General features: G+C 21.9%; 1 protein-coding gene across 1 annotated transcript in view; it reads right to left on the bottom strand.

Moving 5' to 3' along the window:
- Positions 1-12080, bottom strand: part of LOC117181754 (CD63 antigen-like) — a 68225-nt gene that overhangs the window by 19482 nt on the left and 36663 nt on the right. The gene's annotated exons all lie outside the window — the stretch shown is intronic.

Below are 12080 nucleotides of genomic sequence, written 5' to 3'. Positions count from 1 at the left end.
AGCAGGGCGAAAGTAAATTCAGCGGGGCGAAATTAAAATTAGCGGGGCGAAAGTAAACTCAGCAAGGCAAAATTTAGCTCAGCGGAGCGAAAGTAAATTCAGCTGGTCGAAAGTAAGCTCAGCGGAGCGAAAATAAAATCAGCGGGGCGAAAGTAAACTCAGCGGGGCGAAAGTAAAATCAGCAGGGCGAAAGTAAAATCAGCGGGGCGAAACTGAGCTAAGCGGAGCGAAAATAAAATGAGCGGGTCGAAATTAAAATTAACGGGGCGAAAGTAAACTCAGCGGGCCGAAAGTAAAATTAGCGGGGCGAAAGTAAAATTATTAGATCAGAATTCGAGACGCGAACAAAGCTACAGAAAAATGCGTCGTAGATTTTTCATCAACGCAGAAAAATCTGCTCTTTTCGCCCCTTGTTAAATAACATACTATTCTTTTTCCTTTGTATTTCGGTGACCGAAACACTTCATTTTCAAACTTCCTGCGTTCCCTATTTTTTCATTTTCCCTGAACAATAATATTTTAAGGGAAAAATTCTAATCTTTTCACATTTTCAAAGTGGCGATTCGGTGGATGATTTCCAATTCCCAGTTTTTCCCGATCAAGTTTATCAATTTTCCCGGTCAACTAAAAGTAACATATTGATATTTGCCTCTAAACTCAAATATTTATTTTAACTTATCACGTTCATTCCCAACATCCTTTAATACAACAGAGCAAAAAATAGCAAAATAAATGAATTTTCAAATAAAATTATGAGGCATTAGCTTGATTCCTTGAATTTTAAACTAAAAAGATATATTTTTAAAGAATAAGATTAAGTTTCAAACAAAAACTACTTTTCTAACAAAAAATAAAATTTGTTGACAAACTATATGAGCTATTAGCGAAATAGTTGAATTTTGAATTTAAAAATATCAATTTTCAACAGAAAATGAAATAGTTACATTTTTAGTTAAAAAAATGATTTTAAATCGAAAGAAGAATTTCTTAGATACACTTTGAATTTTCTACCCAAAGACATCAATTTTCTACAAAGCAAAAAATGCAGGTTTAACCAAAAAATTGAATTTTCTACCTAAATAATTAATATTTTAATGAAAATCTGAATTTTCAACTAAGAAAATTAATTTTAAACAAAAAAAGCGAATTTTATAAGAAAAAAGGTGAATTTTCAACCAATCAATTAAATTTTCAACCAAATAGTTGAATTCTAAACAGAAAAAGATAAATTTTTCAACAAAAACCAATAATTTTTAACCAAAAGCCGAATTTTTAACAAAATAAACTAAGTAGTAAATCATTCATTTTTCAGTTAAAAAATGTTTAAAAAAAAAAAAATTTTAAACAATATAGTTAAATTTTCAATCAATTTCTATTAAACAGTTGAAATTTCAACTCTAAAATATGAATATTCAACTCCAAAATGTGAATTTTCAACTAAACAATATAATTTTTAAACAAAGAAGATGAATTTTCTACCAAAAATTTTTATTTTAAAACAAAATACATTAATTATTAACAAAAAATGAAACAGTTCGATTTTCAGTAAAAAATTAATTTTAACTAAACAATTTTCAACAAAAAAAGTATAATTTTCATATAAGAAAGATTTTTTAGACCGGAAAGAAAAAAAAAATCAATTAAATAGTTGAATAAAAAAAAAATTTCTACAATGGAATACTTACATGTTTAATTAAAAAAATTAATACTCAACCGAAATGACGAATTTTGAACTAAACTGATGTATCATCAATTGAAATAATTTAATTTTCAATAAAAAAATTAATTTTTAATAAAAACGATAAATCTCAACCGAAACTTAAATAATTAAGTTTAAAATTAAAAAAAAAAATCAATTTTCAAACAAAACAGACAATTTAAAAAAAAATTCCCTTTTCAACCAAAAATTGAATTTAAATTTTAAGTTCAAAAAATAATTTTCAAACAAAAAGATTAATTTTGAACTAACATGTGGGATATTCAACTGGAATACTAGTTTTATTTTTAGTTAAAAAATTTCAGTTAAAACAAATTTCAGCCAAAAACGAAACAAAGCTTCAACAAAATAGTTAAATTGTCGGCAAAAAAATTCATTTTTATCAAAAGAAAATACAAGTTTTCTATCAAATACTTCATTTTTTAGCTAAAGAAATGACTTTTTGATTAAAATTATGAATCTTCAATCAAAACAAAAACAATTAATTTTTAGCAAAAGATATTAACTTTCAACCAAGTAATTTTATTTTCAACCTAAAGATGAATTTTTTAAGTAAAATCAAAAATATTTAACTGGGATACTTACATTTTTTATCGAAAAGAACAAATGTTAAATAAGGTGATTAACTTGCAAAAAAAGATAATTTTCTAAAAAAAAATCAATTTTTAACCAAATATGTGGATTTGCAATTAAATAGTTGAATATTCAATTTAAAAAGACAAATTTTCATCGAAACTGTTGAATTTTGAACTAGAAAAGACCAATTTTCAACAAAAAATACAATATTTACATCTTGAGTTAAAGAAATTAATTTTCAACCAAACTGATGAATTTTAAACTTAAATTATCAATCTTTAACTGGAATAGTTTAATTTTATACTTACCAAGAAGATGAATTTTTGAAAATAAAAATTAATTTAAAAAAAAAAACAGGACGAATTTTTCAAAAAGTACAAATTTTTTTTAAACAAATGGATTAATTTTTAAATGAAAAATATAAATTTTGCACCAAAGAGATGAATTTTTAACTAAAATAATTAAATATTCAACTGAAATAATAGTTACATTTTGAGTTTAAAAAATAACAATTTTCAACCAAAAAAGGAACAAAATTTTCAAACAATAGTCAAATTTTCGAGAAAAAATTCCTTTTCGTTCAAAGAAAATACAAGTTTTCAAAAAAATAATTCATTTTTTCATACAAAGAAATGGATTTTTGATTAAAATTATGAATTGTCAACCAAAAAAATTAATTTTCAACAAAAGAGATTAACTTGCAACCAAGTATTTTTCTTTCCAACCTAAAAGATGAATTTTCCAGTAAATGAATAAATATTTAACTGGAATGCTTGAATTTTTAATCAAAAAGAAAAATTTTTTAATAGGGGGATTAACTTTTAAATAAAAAGAACATTTTCTACCACGTTACACAAATTTATATAAAATGCGTTAATTTTCAACGAAGTAGTTGAATTTTCAATTAAAAAACACACATTTTCATCCAAATTGTTGAATTTTGAACTAAAAATTAGGAATCTTTAATTGGAACAGTTAAATTTTATAATTACAGAAAAGATGAATTTTTTAACAAAAATAATTAAATATTCAACTGGAATAATATTTACATTTTCAGATATAAAAAATAATAAATTTCAACCAAAAAAGAAAAAAATTTCCAACAAAATAGATCAATTTTTGAAAAAAATAATTCCTGTTCATCCAAATAAAATACAAGTTTTCAAAAGAATTTTCATTAAAATTATGAATCTTCAACCAAAAAATTAACTTTTAACAAAAGAGTTTAATTTTTAACCGGAAGTAGTGAAATTTTTAATTAGAAAAAAAAATTCTTAGCGAAGAATGCAACAAAATTTTCTATTATAATTCAGAAATATATCCTTTTTGAAATACTACTACTTTAAAAACTACTTGAAGTAATTTCTTTTTCTTAAATTTGGAAGCGGGAAATTTTAAATTCTGACCTGGCACAGGGATTTCTTAAACTCCTTTCTTCTAAATTCGAATTATAATTCTTTTTTAAAAAATTGTAGTTCCATGGCAAAAAAAAAAACAGTGTTCAAAGTTTATTTCGATTATCAAACTGGAATCAGCGGAAAAAAATCTCAGCAAAGAATAATAGGAATCTAAATCTTTTCTAAATAAGCAAAAATGATTGAAATAATAAAAATTTGAATTTGACTACAATCAGAAGTAAATTCCCGATTTTTTAATTGAATATCCGGCCGATTCACCGACCAGATTTTTAATATAGAATCTTTTATAAATTGAATTTAACGATTTTTAATAAATTGTTCAGAAAATATACAGAAAAGATATTAAAAAAATTAACAAAAAATTTTATTTTAAATTCAAATAAATTGAAAATTACAGAAAATTAAGAAAATGTGTTTTCGCCAAGTAACACAAAAAGAGATGGTAAGAATTTAAAAAATCAATTTTTTTCTTGACCACCGCAATTAAAGTTCAAACTCAATTCCGTTATTAATTAGGCAAATTACTAAAACTGAATTCGTTCAAGCTTGAAGTTATACCATAAAAGTATGCAAATTGTCAACAAAAAATCCCTATTTTTCCTGGTTTCAAACACATTTTTTTTTGGTTATTTAAATTTTTTAATTCGACAATCTCCAAATTAAAAACAAAATAATTATTTTTAAGTTATAAAATTTCACAGTCGAAGTCACGAAAAATAAGCAATACTTATTTTGAGGTTTTTAAACAAAATGATAATTTCAATTGAACATTTTCGAAACAGGATTAGTCAGAATAAACAAAAATCAGAATTCGATATTTTGAAAAAGAAGCATAGAAAATTGTTTAATTTGAAATTCTGCAAAAATTAGCGATTGAAATTATATAAATTATTTAAATAATAAACTTTAAATATTTTAAATTGCATCATTTAGCTATTCAGACTTTTATTTAGAAATTGTTAAATTTTGAAAAAGAGTTTTAAATATTAGCACCATCGATTAATTCAATAATTAAATAATACTAAAGACATAATAATTCTTTTTTTTTTTAATTTCCCTCCAAAGTCTATGAATTTGAAAAAAAGTGCAAATTTGTATCCAACAAGTTAAATTTTCTATCAAAAAAGAAAATAATAAATGAAACACATGAAATATTTGAATTTTTAACTAAATAAAGTTTCAACAAAAAATATAATAGTTATATTTTCAGTTAAAGAAATTAATTTTCAACCAAACTGATGAATTTTTAACAATAAAAATTTTTAAAAAAACAGGAAGAATTTTTCAAAAAGTAGATACAAATTTTTAAACAAACAGTTTAATTTTTAAATAAAAAACATAAATTTTCAACCAAAGAGATGAGTTTTTAACTAAAATAATTAAATATTAAACTGGAATAATAGATAAACTTTCAGTTTAAAAAATAATAATTTTCAACCAAAGTGATGAATTTCTAACAACTTTCTAACAAATTGTTTCATTTTCAACGGAAAATAAGAATTTTTGATAAAAAAAAAATAATGTTCTACCAAAGAGATATTTTTTAACAAAAATTATGGAATCTCCAACTAAATACGTGATTTTTTAACTAAACAATAGCATTTTTAACTAAAAATATGAAATTGCACAAAAAGAGAGAATTTTTTAATCAAACTGATAAATTTTCAACAAAAGAGTTGAATTTTTAATGCAAGGATGTCTTGTTTTAAACAAATTAGTTGACCTTTCAAGACAAGAAGACGATTTTTCTACAAAAGAATTGAATTTTCATCAAAAAAGTATACTTTTAATCAAACAGTTGGATTTTTGACGAAAATAGGTAAATTTTAAACCCCAAAAGCACGTATTTTCTTCTAGTGAATATTAATTCTGTACCAAAAAGGCAAATTCTCAAGAAAAGAGTTTAGTTTTCACCCCGGATATATTAATTTTTAACAACCAAGAAGATTAATTTCTACAAAAACAAATTTTCAACAACAAAAATTAGTCAAAAAATCAATATTCAACCAAGGAAGAAGCAAACTTTCAACAAAATAGTTCAATTTCTTAAAAAAAAATTCCTTTTCATCCAAAGAAAAAACAAGTTTTCAACCAAATGGCTCGTTTTTTAACGAAAGAAATTATTTTAAAAAAAAAGAGTTTAACTTTCAACCAAGGAATGTTAGTTACAATCTAAAATATGCTTTGTCAACTAAAATTATCAATATTTAACTTGAATACTTGAATTTTTAAACAAAAGAAGAATTTTTAAACAAAAAAAGAAATTTTAAACAAGGAGAATAACTTTCGAAGAAAAAGATAATTTGCAACTAAAAAATATAAAGGAACAATTCGAAAGGCAAAATTTAAATTTTCAGTTGAATACATTAATTTTCAACAGTTAAATTTTCAAAAATCTTCAACTAGAACAAGTGAATTTTTACATACCAAAAAGATGAATTTTTAATTATAAAGATTAATTCTCTACAAAAAAATTAATGCTCTACAAAGTACATAAAATTTTAAACAAAAAGTTTAAATTTTAAATATCAACTTTCAGCAAAAAATAGAATAGATGAATTCTCCGTTGAAAATCTAATTCTTAATTAATAAAAAATTTATTTTCAGTAAAATAGTTACACATTCTACTCGAATAGTTTAATTTTTAGTTTAAAAAATGATTCCCAACAAAGTAGTTACATTTTAAAAAAAGAGATGAATTTTAGAATAAAATTATAAATCTTCAAATTAAAAAAAGTAGTTGTTAACCACTAAAACAACATAAATTCGTAAAGAACAATGTAACCAAATTTTTTATTATAATTAAGAAAAACTCTAAAAACTACTTGAGGTATTTTTTTTTTTTTGTTAATTTGAAACAAGAAACTTTTAAATTATGATGAATTCTAACTTGGCACAGGGATTTTTTAAACTCCTTTCTTCTAAATTTGAATTATAATTCTTTAAACAAAAATTTAGTTCCATGTCGAAAAATTATTTTTTATAATGAAAAAAAATGTATCGCATAAACTATAGATAAAAATAAACAAAATCAGACTCAAGGAGCGTTACATTCTTTAAATCATATGATAAGCTCTTTTTTTAATTAATCAAAAGCGTGTCATTTCTCGGTTTTTCACGGTAAATCTGTTAAAATTTCAATAAATTTATTAATAATAATTATCCTAAATTATGCATATTCTCAATGTGCAGAATTCCTGAAAATAGAACCAAAAATTCAACTACCAAATTTTGGCAACCACCATAAAATATTGCTATTGAAATTTGAAAAATAAATAAATAAATAAAAATACTTTTTTCTCATGAAAAATAAAAGAAAATAATTTTTATCTTGGACAGAAAGAAAAATGAGAAGACAATCAACCAAATCCCCTTCCTTATTTTTTAAATTTTTTTCGTATTTTTCATTTTTATTATTATCAAATCACAAAAAAAACATCGTTAAAAAATAAAAACTAACGTTTCGACATTTTTTAAGGATATTTTTTTGTTGTGATTTAATAATAACAGGTGCGTTTAAATTTCGAACTTTTAACATTGAAATTTAAAAGTTTTTAATACAAAAAATTTGTATTCAAATGCTCAATAATTTAGGCGTATAAAATTGAAGGTACTAACATTTTTCAATATAAAAAATATAAATCCACGTAATCATTTTCAATCCTATAAATTTAAAAAATCAATCAATGAACTGTAAAATTTTCAAAATTATATAATTTTAAGGAATTTTAAGCTAGAAACATCAAATATTGAAAAATTGAAAATTTTTTAACTGAACACTTATTAAATTAGAAATTCAATTATTTTCTTTTTAAATAGTTTAAGCATCCTTGGAAAGGTTCAAAATTTTATTTAAAAATCTTGAAAAATCTAGAAGTTGTATTAAATTGGTTTTAAATTTATAATTATTTTGGAAATTTTTTCAGAACTTATTGTCAAACAATTCAGTTAAAAATTCTTCAATTTTAAATATTTGTTTTCAATTTACTTGATTTAAATAAAACTTCAAATATTGCTAAATATTCAATAATTAATGTTTTTTAAATTAAATTTTTAAAATTGAAAGAGTTAAAAATTGAATATTTTAGACTAAAACAATATTTTAAATTTAATAAAATCCTTTAATTTTTTTAACTTGAAACCATTTAAGTTTTACGTTAAAATCGGAAAATTCTTAACTTTTGAACTGGTTTAAGATCGTTTTGTTAAATCCTTTTTGTTCACTTTTTATTACTTAAAGTACAGATAAATTAAAAATATTTATTTATTAAATAAAAATGTTTTTTATCAAAAATTTTCAACATCGAAGGTTTTTATTTTTTATTTCCAGCTCAGAATAAAAATTCTTTGGAAAAATTTCCTGTTCCAATTCAGAATTTTGTTCCTCTTCGAAAATTTCCTTTACGAACTCGGAATTTATTAAAATTTAGAAATTCCCGTTTCCAAGTCAGAATTATTATTATAATTCTGGATAAATTCTATCTCAAACTATAATTTTTTAAAAGATTGAAAATTCCCTGCTCATATTAAAAGTTAAATTATTTTAATTTTAAATAGTTTAAAAATCCTTCAAATGCTTTAAAATTTTATTTAAAAATATTGAAAAATCTAGAAATTATATTAAATTGGTTTTAAATTTATAATTATTTTGGAAATTTTTTCAGAACTTATTGTCAAACAATTCAGTTAAAAATTCTTCAATTTTAAATATTTGGTTTCAATTTACTTGATTCAAATAAAACTTCAAACATTGCTAAATATTCGATAATTAATGTTTTTTTAATTAAACGTTTCAAATTGAAAGAGTTAAAAATTGAATATTTTAGACTAAAACAATATTTTAAATTTAATAAAATCCTTTAATTTTTTTAACTTGAAACCGTTTAAGTTTTACGTTAAAATCTGAAAATTCTTAACTTTTGAACTGGTTTAAGATCGTTTTGTTAAATCCTTTTTGTTCACTTTTTATTACTTAAAGTACAGATAAATTAAAAATATTTATTTATTAAATAAAAATGTTTTTTATCCAAAATTTTCAACATCAAAGGTTTTTATTTTTTATTTCCAGCTCAGAATAAAAATTCTTTGGAAAAATTTCCTGTTCCAATTCAGAATTTTGTTCCTCTTCGAAAATTTCCTTTACGAACTCGGAATTTATTAAAATTTAGAAATTCCCGTTTCCAAGTCAGAATTATTATTATTCTGGATAAATTCTAGCTCCAAATATAATTTTGTGAACGATTGAAAATCCCCTGCTCAAATTAAAAGTTAAATTATTTTAATTTTAAATAGTTTAAAAATTCTTCAAAAGCTTTAAAATTTTATTTCAAGATCTTGAAACATCTATATGTTGTTTCAAATGTTTTCAAATTTAAAAATATTAAAAGTTTTTCACAACTTTTAAATATCTTTTAAAATTATTCGAATTTCAAATCAATTTTCAAAATAAAAAATCATTTTCAATTTTCCTAGCAATTAAAAAAAATGTTATTATTCTTTTGAAGACTGTAAAAATTCTTAAAAAGCTTTTTTAAATTGTTGGTACAAAATCTGCCAAAATCTACATTTAGTTTTAAATTAGGCCATGGGCTATTTGAACCGAAATTTTGGTACGAATAACCCGATTTTTTGGTACAAGTAGACACTTCGTTTAAATGATTAGAAATCATTTCAAACTTTGAATTAATTTTGAATGAACATGAAAAATCAACAATTTGACTTAATTGAAAAACATAACAATTCCACTAATTATTTAAAAAATGTTAAAATTGAACGTGGACAGATTATACTCCTACAAATTTCTAAAATTCCCAGTAAAAATAAAAAATTCAATATCATTTTCCCGTTCCAGCCGCCACCCTGAATAGTAAAAATAAAAAAGACGAAAGAAATAAAAAAGAGAAGGAAGGGGATTTGATTGGTAGTCTTCTCATTCTTCTTTCCCCTTTTTTATTTTTGTCCAAGGAGGAAAATTATTTTTTCTTTTTTAGGAGAAAAAAAGTCTTTTTTTCTTTCTTTCTTTTTTTCAAATTTCAATAGGAAAATAATATCGTGGTTGAATATTTTTAATTAATTATGACATTAAAAACTCTGGATGTATGAGAAATACTAACTATAATGTCAAGAAAAATAAGTACTCTTGAACATTAATAAATAATAATTTGAATAGAATAAATCGAGGTAATCTAAAAAAGCTAAGATCCATAAACCATAAATAAGTAAATAAATCCGTAACCTTATAAAGACACTTATACGCCTCACGACTATAGATAAAGTAGAAATCACTTTTCTAAATTGAAAAAAATTATTAAAATAATGAAAAATTTAATTTTACTTCGATCAGAAATAAATTCCCGGCTTTTTAATTAAATTCCAGATTATTTTCCGGGTTTTTTTTTCGGTCATTTCCCGGTCAAGTCGCCACCCTCTTAATTTTTATGATAGAGTAAAAGAACAATGGAATGAAAGCGTGTTCTCGGAAATTCTATATGCATTGCACGTCCAGATGGCTACAGGAAGTGGAGTTTGCAAGTGCTCTTGTGTATAGCTCAGGTGAGGTAAAGATATTGATTTATAACGCAGGTCCTCTTTAATGCAAGTCTTTTTTTTTCGCAAGTGCAATAATTCAGTTACTTATCTTTATCGATATCTTAAAAATGATAAAAAAATTAGACTCCGGGTCTAAAAATGTTTCAAATTTCGGACCAAACACACCTTTTCTTAGTACCCATCCAACATTTAATTAATAGATTCAAGTAAAAATATTTTATTTTTAATAAAATTGATTAGTCGAATAGATAGTAACGAATTAAAAAAATAAATAAATGAATTAGCAACCAAGGAGTTCTATTTTCAGTTTAAGAAAGTAATATTCTAACCATAAAACGTATTTTTAAAAATAGTTCAATTTTCAATAAATTTCTATTAAAGCGTTCAAACTTTAAATCAAAAATATGAACTTTCAAACAAAAAATACAAATTTTGAACAAAATCTTTGAATTTTCAACAAAATAATTTAATTTTTAATGAAGAAGTTTAATTTTCTAAAGAAAATATGAATTTTAAAGAAACTACATGAATTTTAAACTAAATAGTTGTGTTTTCAGTTAAAAATTTAAAATTTTCAACAAAATCATTGAATTTTCAACAAAATAATTTATTTTTTAATGAAGAAGTTTAATTTTCTAATAAAAATATTTTTTTCGGTTAAAAATGTTTTATTTCAACGACAAAAAATAACAATTTTGAACAAAATCATTGAATTTTCAACAAAAAACTTTAATTTTCAATGAAGAAGTTTAATTTTCTAATAAAAATATGAATTTTAAAGAAACTACATCAATCTTAAACTAAATAGTTGTGTTTTCGGTTAAAAATAAAAAATTTCAACCACAAAAAATTAAAATTTTGAACAAAATCATTGAATTTTCAACAAAAAACATTAATTTTCAATGAAGAAGTTCAATTTTCTAATAAAAATATGAATTTTAAAGAAACTACACCAATCTTAAACTAAATAGTTGTGTTTCCGGTTAAAAATAAAAAATTTGAACCACAAAAAATTAAAATTTTGAACAAAATCATTGAATTTTCAACAAAATAATTTAATTTTTAACGAAGAAGTTTAATTTTCTAATGAAAATATGAATTTTAAAGAAACTACATGAATTTTAAACTAAAAAGTTGTGTTTTCAGTTAAAAATTTAAAATTTTCAACAAAATAATTTATTTTTTAATGAAGAAGTTTAATTTTCTATGAACAATATTTTTTTCGGTTAAAAACTTTTTATTTCAACGACAAAAAATAAAAATTTTGAACAAAATCATTGAATTTTCAACAAAATAATTTAATTTTTAATGAAGAAGTTTAATTTTCTAATAAAAATATGAATTTTAAAGAAACTACATCAATCTTAAACTAAATAGTTATGTTTTCGGTTAAAAATAAAAAATTTCAACAACAAAAAATAAAAATTTTGAACAAAATCATTGAATTTTCAATAAAATAATTGAATTTTTAATGAAGAAGTTTAATTTTCTATGAAAAATATTTTTTTCGGTTAAAAAAGTTTTATTTCAACGACAAAAAATAAAAATTTTGAACAAAATCATTGCATTTTCAACAAAATAATTTAATTTTTAATGAAGAAGTTTAATTTTCTAATAAAAATATGAATTTTAAAGAAACTACATCAATCTTAAACTACATAGTTGTGTTTTCGGTTAAAAATAAAAAATTTCAACAACAAAAAATTAAAATTTTGAAAAAAATCATTGAATTTTCAATAAAATAATTGAATTTTTAATGAAGAAGTTTAATTTTCTATGAAAAATATTTTTTTCGGTTAAAAAAGTTTTATTTCAACGAC

Source organism: Belonocnema kinseyi, chromosome 10 (assembly GCF_010883055.1).
Source record: "Belonocnema kinseyi isolate 2016_QV_RU_SX_M_011 chromosome 10, B_treatae_v1, whole genome shotgun sequence".
NCBI classification, from domain to species: Eukaryota; Metazoa; Arthropoda; class Insecta; order Hymenoptera; family Cynipidae; genus Belonocnema; species Belonocnema kinseyi.
This window is presented reverse-complemented; position numbering and strand designations above follow the sequence as displayed.